Here is a 7,898-nt window from a genome sequence, read left to right as displayed (position 1 = left end):
TAACAAAACAAAAGCTATACGTAATTTAAAAAGAAAAAAATGATTTTTTAAACATTGTAGTCATCAAAACTCATTCTCAATGATTCCCAAACACCTAACCAAACACAAGCTTAATGTTTTCATGATGGTTGTGTTTTACATAACTTACTATTCTGCAGTATCATCTTCACTTCCTTTAGATTCTTCTTCATCATGGTCCTCCTGCTCTTTCCTGCAAATCATTAGTAACTAAAGATCATGAGACTGAGCTTGGCTGAATGTACAACCATCATCAAGTAAACCTTTCACAATTTCTTCATAGTCGTTTTAACCATGGTTGTAAAAGTCGCTAGGCGCTCCCTAGTCGGTTGACCGGGGAGTTGAGAGTACTCGGAGATGCCATATTATAAAGAAATTAGTTTTCAGAAATTAAATATATGTCAAATAACATAAATTTACTAATATTTATAACAAAATACGTGAAACTGTATTCATTTTTTAATATGATAGGCATATAAGTTATGTTTTATTTTATTTTAAGTCAAACTCGGCCCGAGTTGACTTACTGGATTCGATTTTGGCCAGTGTTGACCGCATTTGATCGATTCCAAGTACTTAGTCGGAGTTGAAGAAAGTCGCCTCGACAGCCTACCTTGTAGCGACTACTCGGGGAGTACTCGGCCTTGGAGACCTTGTTTTACAACCATGGACTTTTAACAACATATCAGCCTAGCCTAGCCTTACACAGAATACATAAGAAATGTCAAATGGAAGTTACCGAAAATTATTGTGCCACTGCATAAGCCATCCTCAATCTTGATAAGCTCGAGAGTCATCCTAGGTCCAATCTCTTGAAGCTTCACAGCACTTTTAGTAGATGCCTTGTTAACTCTTCCAACATCACTTGCTAAGCTTACAGTTGCCCCTTCCTCATCCCCCTCACTTTCTGATCCATAACCTGCCCTTTTTTTTCATCACAAAACCAAACAAATTTTCAGAACGTATGTTACTAGGTCAAAAGTGTCTGTGTGAGAGTGAGAGAGAGAGAGCGGTTGTACATACTTTGTGATAAAGTCACTCACATCTTGAAGGCTTCTGAGATCGGGCACTTTATGGTTTTGAACAAATTTTCTAATTCTACGAGAAACACCAACGGGCTGCATTCTAATAGAATAATGTCGAAAATCGATAAGTTTAGTCTCCTTGTTGTAATTAAGTAACACGATTCTCTGGCATGATGAAAGTTTAACCTGCAGTTGAACCAACGATTAGTATCCCGTTCCAAGCAGCACGCATATATATATACAGACAGACACCCACCGTGTTGATGTCAATGGCAGGGAATATGTTTTGAAACATAATGGTAGTCAACTTCAAGTGTTGCTCCCCGGTTCCGAAACCCGACAACACAATCTATCAAATTATTTAAAAATATTCAATGACCATGATCATAATCAAACACTTCTAAACAAAGTACATAGGTAGTGGGCCGGTTTGAACTGATTATTTTTCAATTGTATGAAGAATTTTAAAACGATAAACATAGTTTATGAATATAAAAAAAGGAAAAATTACAAGTTTTGTCCTTTATCTTTATACCACTTTTCAGGCGGTGTCCTTTTTAACGAATGTTGACAGGCGGTGACCTTTACTAGGTATTTTGTTGCAAGTTTAGTCCTTTACACCCAACCCAGTTAAAAAACCCTGTTAAAAAGCACACCGCCTGTCAACATTCGTTAAAAAGGACACCGCCTGAAAATGGTATAAAGATAAAGGACAAAACTTGTAATTTTTCTATAAAAAAACGGTTCATGAAAAAAAGGATAGACGATTCAAGTTTCAAACTGTATGCCGGAACCACCAAAACAGAATCATGAAAACCGACCAAACTGGCTTTGGTTTGGACAATGTGAATTACCAAAGGAGAGTTTTTGAAGAGATCTTTTGGTACTCTTGGGCGTAACTGGGAGTTAGCAATATCAACAGCCAACGAGTATTCCTGAATTTAGAAAGTAAGAGTGGGGCCTTGTGGTGTTCTCGCAACTCTCAAGTACGGTGAAGTGCCTGTTTTTGACAACACGAGAAAATGTGTAACTCCCATGGGTCCCGCAACGTTCAAGAAATCTTTAAGGTTGTTGCGTTTCTTCTCCTGCAAGTTTAACCGAGAACAAATCAGCAACAGATAACAATGTTATAATAATCATCCAACCTCTCTTTTTACCTTTAGGTTCAAGGCCGTATATGGAAGCATTACTTTTCTCAGGTCTGCTTGCAACTGTTTAAGAGTAGCAGGTAATTTCAAGCGTGAAAAAACAAAGCTCCTTGGTATCTTGTCACCCGTAACATGATCCACATTCTGCGTAGGTTGCTTCTTCGCAGGCTTCACAAATGCCACCTTCTTTTTCTAACAATCCTATAAAAAAAACAAGTTATGTAGTATACTCGCATTTCATCATCTTCAATAATTGGTAACTTACATTACGAAAACGAGCCATCTGCTGATTAATTGAAAAAACTTGGTCTCCGAAACTGCAGGCTGCATTGTGTGCACAACAAATCAAGATTTTAACTACTATCAATCAAAGACGCCTCGCCAAATTACAAGTTGTAATAGTAACAAAAAACATTTTAGCTCTAGGTTTATTAAATTTGGATATACAGTTTCCTATTTGAAATCTGTAATAACAAGTAATGGTATGCAACTAAAAACAATTATTAGATAAGTTATCATTCTTGACAATTCCAAGTGTCAGGTTTCTTTCAAAATTCACAATAGCAATTTTTCAATTTAACTATGTGACTACTAGTGGCGGATCCAAGAATTTTTTTTCAGTGGGTTCATTGTTTTTAGATACTTTAATATAGTAGGACCGGATGTAAAAAATTTCGGGTCAGCTCGACGGTTTCGGTCGGGTAAAATTCATCACATAATAAAAATACGATACAATTAGGGGTGAGCAGATTGCGGTCCCACCTGAAATTACCCAAAAACAAGACCGAAAATTAACCAAAACCGGGCCCGATATAATACAAATGGTCAATCCTCGGTTCCTATTTATTGACAATTTCGAGCCGGTCCTTGGTCCAAGACCAAGGAAAACAAGAAAAGAAAAGAACCGACCTCATGAAAAGTAAAACTGATTCTTTTTATCTGTTAATCTGTTATTAGAGATGACAGTGGTTGCAACTGGGGATGAGCTTGGTACCGGTACCGAAAATACCGATACCGATACCGAAATACGTCAAAACTGGGTACCGGTATTTGAAAGTAAAATTCGGTATTTTACCAGTACCGTACCGAATCGGTACCGATACAGAATATGCCAAAAAGTGGGTACCGGTACCGAAAAAAATCCAGTACGGAAAATTCGGTACCAGTACCAAATACGCATCCCTAGTTGCAACAACATTAAATAACCAGGTTGGTTTGTTTCAGTTCTATCTAATTAATCACCAGGGCTGCTTTGTTTGTTTCAATCATCTTTTAAGCACACAAGTATCCATATGGCAATAGCATCAACTTGAATTCAATTCAATTTGCAAAATCAAGAAGAAGGGGAATAACACTTTATCATAGCCTTTGATTATTACTTCAACTCAATTGTCATCTCAAATCACAAGTTTGTATTGTATAATCATGCAATTCTCATTCAGGCATATCATCGAGCAGCTTGTATGCATACTCTCAATAATATGTAGAAAGATCCAACTTTGTTCAATTCATCCCCAAATCACAATCAGAAAAGAACTTACCTACAAAATCCAAAGAACGTATACACAAAATGGTGAAGAAGACACCAAAAGGGTGAAGTTTGGGGATCAATTTGCTTGATAGAATGAGAGATTTAGTAGTGAGAGGGTCGAAGAGATTAAGGGATGTGCGAGTTTCAGAAACATGGGGAGTGGGGCGCTGGTGTAATGTTTAAACCCTAACCTGTTTTAGATTTAAAAAATTAAATTAATAAAAACAACTCCAACAGGAGTCGAACCACATTTCTTTTATGGGTTCATTTAAAATTTTCTATATACGTTACTAGTTTTTTTTTTTTTTTTTTTTTTTTTTTTAAGGTGTGAATTATTCGCGAATGTCGGGATGTCTAGCATACGTTGTCTTAACCGGGTCCGTGCTAGAGAGCCCCCTCGCACAATAGATCCTCAATTTAAACCCCTCAATGAGAAACCCATATCACCAAGACTCGAACTTGAGACCTTGAGGGGAAAACTCACCCGGACCCACCATTAGTGGAACTTAAATACCCGTGGCCACCACTAAAGCACTAGTTTCTAATAAAAATTTGAAATTGAGTGGGTTCATGTGAACCCATAGCTTTCAATGTAGATCCGCCCCTGCTCATGACACACCGAACTCACACCCCATATAAATCGAAACAAAGAAACATGTTTGAATAGATCAAGAGATTACCTTGTGTCACGATTCGTAGATCACAAATTACCCTACCGGTACAAGTTTCTAGGCATTAGTAACTATGACAATAAGAGGGATACTCAAGAAAGACACATAGGGTGGAGCGGTTTTCAAGCTTTTGTGGTCGGGTTGCATAGGTATTTAGATAACACACAACCAAAAACCCGTATATGATCGTATGAGTATATAGGAAGTGGTGTGGAGGGCTTCGATCTAAAAGGTGGATGGGAGTGAGCAACGTGAACATTATTTCATTTAATCATAGAATCATATATGTTCGGATTTGTCGTTTTGATGTAATGTATGTAGGAAAGAAAACATAAGTTTAATGCCATGTTTGTTGCAAAAGTTTATGAAAGGGTAAGTGTTAAACTTGCCACCCATGTCTCATTACGGATCTTGTTTTTTCATGTGAAATTGAGTTTGTAAAAAAGAATGAAAATAAGCAAAGTTAGTAAACATCTCAGATTTAAACTTTAAGGGAAAAACTCATGTGTATTGTGTAAAGGCATCAACCAAAATCATATAATAAACTTTAATGGAAAAACCCATCTACATTGTGTAAAGTCATCAACCAAAACCATATTAAATTTAATATTTATAACATCCATGACTTAAAATAGGTGACGTCCACAAGTATAAATGTAAAATCGCAAAAGGAAACAAAGTATTAGAAACTGAATTCGAAAACGGTAATCTTTTATGTTTCGACAACTGAAATGAAGGACCAACAAATGAAAGTTCAATTTATTGCATGAAAATATAATTATTCAAACAAAGAGACTCCATGTCTCCATGACATGTTAATCTGGGTATCCAAGTCAGTTATGCCAAAAATGAAAATTCTGAACAGAAGGAAAACATGTGGTGGCTGCGATGCGAATGCATTATTATTGTGTGGGCATATATATGACTCGAACTACTGTGGCGGCATCATTCTATCCATGAAATCCGTCACAAAAAATCCAAATGAGGCAAATTCAATATATGTGTTATTGCCTAACATATATGAGGTTTTAAATAATATTGGAGGTTAAAAAAGATGTATTTCAGTTGATATGGTATAGAGGGTGTAGGAATAATAGAGTTACCCGATTCAAAGACTAGAACTTTATTGTCATTACCACCACATCAGGGGCGTAGCTTAGTTGATACCCAGGGGTGCACCCACTGCTGACGATATTAGAGAATACAAGAAAAATGTTTTGAATTTGCCTGATCCATTGTCAATTCTTGAAATGTATCTGCCAACTAAGTAGGCTCCATAGGGACACAATCAGCAAGTTTGACTTAGGACTATGACGAGCCAGCACGAGCAGAACTAGAGTTCCCTTGAATCGTGTGGGTTTTCTATATGGCCACCATTGGGCCCAATTCTTGGTACAGAATCCTGATTAGCTTGATTCTGGGCCAGATAATGGGGTTGAGTTGGCGATCCAGCTTTGCGGTTTAAGTTGGATCGACCATTCCGGGGTTGATGATGTCTGTTATTGCTAGGTTGGCGTTGGTGGTGAGGAGTTATGTCCACGTTTGTGGTGAGTGTCTCGAGGGAACAGACTGGTGGGAGGGGGCTCAGTTTTGGCAGCAGCAATAAGAGGGGTGGGAGTCTTAAGTTTTCTGAGCATGTTGTGTGTGTAATTTTATTTTCAAAGCTTTTGATTTATAGTGATTCTATTTATTTTTAATAATATACGAATTTTTAATATTATATATATATATATGGGTAGGGATATGGTAAAAAGTGTTTAAAATGTGAGAAGGGTAAGAAGTGTTTTAAATCATTAGATATTTGATCTAATGGTTGAGATTAATAGGATATAAAAATGTAAATTGTGTTTTAATTAGAAGGGCCTTATGTAAAATTGAAGGGCAATAGTGTCTTTTCAAATGTTTCAAATATGGTAACCGTATCCTACACAACCAAAACCCCCATTATTCTCCTAAAAATCAGCGACTTTCCCCAATCAAAAATGGTAACCGTATCCTACACTATATGAAGATATAACACTATGAACCCTTGATAAAACACTATATGAAGATATAACACTATAAACCAGAAAATCAAGATGTCTGTACAGAATATAACACTATTGATTGGGGATAAAACACTATCAACCAGAAAATCAAGATGTCTGTACAGAATATAACACTATTGATTGGAGATAGAACACTATAAACCAGAAAATTAAGATGTATGTACAGAATATAACACTATTGATTGAGAATAAAACACTATGAACCAGAAAATTAAGATGTCTGTAGAGAATATAACACTGTTGATTGGGGATAAAATACTATGAAAGGAAATTAAGATGTCTGTACAGAATAAAACACTATTGATTGGGGATAAAACACTATACATCTGTAAATGCTATAAAACACCAAAATCGAAGAAGGGCGCAGAAAGTAAACAACTGTATTGTATCTAGGGAAGGTATCTGGCGATTTCATGTATTTATAATTGATGAAGAATGATGCGTAGATGATAATCTTATTGAATCTTTCAAAAAAAATTCAAAATTCGAATCAATCCCTATAAAAACTCATTGCCAGTTTTTTTTGGCAGTTATCTTGGAAATCAATTAAATGATAAGAATGTCAGATTACTAATATACCCTTTTGAATTAACTAGGATAAATGACACTTGTCATTCCCAAATTATTTCTCATACTTCTTACAAAAGTTCTTCTTTGTATAGGATCCTCTACCTATATATATATATATATATATATATATATATATATATATATATATATTTTTAATTATAGTTTGATTTTTTATTTTTATTTTAAACATATTATATCTTTTTTTGGAGTAAATTGTCAAAATCGTCTATGAGGTTTGGGTATATTTGTCATTTTCATCCATAACTAGGAACACTTAACCTAGATAATGATATGTTGTTAAATATTGAGGCCTTATTATAACAAAAACTGAACACGGGGGACTAAAATAGGCAATTGGGAAAGTTGTTTTATTAAAAAAAAATCAAAACACAACACATACTCATGTGTGTACGCGTGTGTGTTCTGAGCCAAAGAAAAACCCCAATCCCTTAAAGAATCAAATTGATCAAATTGAAGGGTGAACTGGGATGATTAATCGTGCATGAATCAAGAATATTGATCACCCATACTTGTCTAACACAAGGTAAATTACAATTTCAATTTTGGTGATGTTTGATTTTGGGTGAAACTTGGTTAATTGAAGTTCTTGAATGATTGTTTGATGTTGTGACCTAAGAAAGGTGTAACCTAAGTGTAGGATTTTAATCCTAACTGAGAATTTGTTGATGATTTCATAAAAGTCTTGTGTGAAACCATTAAGCTTTGTATGTAGAGGTGGCTTTGATTCTAGTACGAAAAGCCCCAAGTGATTGTGTAGATAATGCATATAGTGACATTAGTTTATGGAAATTTACTTGTTAATATGTATTATGATGAATAAATTGAACTCGTTAAATTAGGGATTCTTGGTTAGCCAAGATTCAATT

At 35.4% G+C, this 7,898-nt stretch overlaps 1 pseudogene; it reads right to left on the bottom strand.

Moving 5' to 3' along the window:
- On the bottom strand, positions 1 to 3,913 carry LOC110894833 (annotated as a pseudogene).
- Between the last annotated feature and the right edge of the window lie 3,985 nt (positions 3,914 to 7,898).

The sequence above is a fragment of the Helianthus annuus genome, chromosome 12, assembly GCF_002127325.2.
Source record: "Helianthus annuus cultivar XRQ/B chromosome 12, HanXRQr2.0-SUNRISE, whole genome shotgun sequence".
Lineage (NCBI taxonomy): Eukaryota > Viridiplantae > Streptophyta > Magnoliopsida > Asterales > Asteraceae > Helianthus > Helianthus annuus.
The sequence above is the reverse complement of the archived record's forward strand: the minus strand, read 5'-3'. Positions and strand labels throughout refer to the sequence as shown.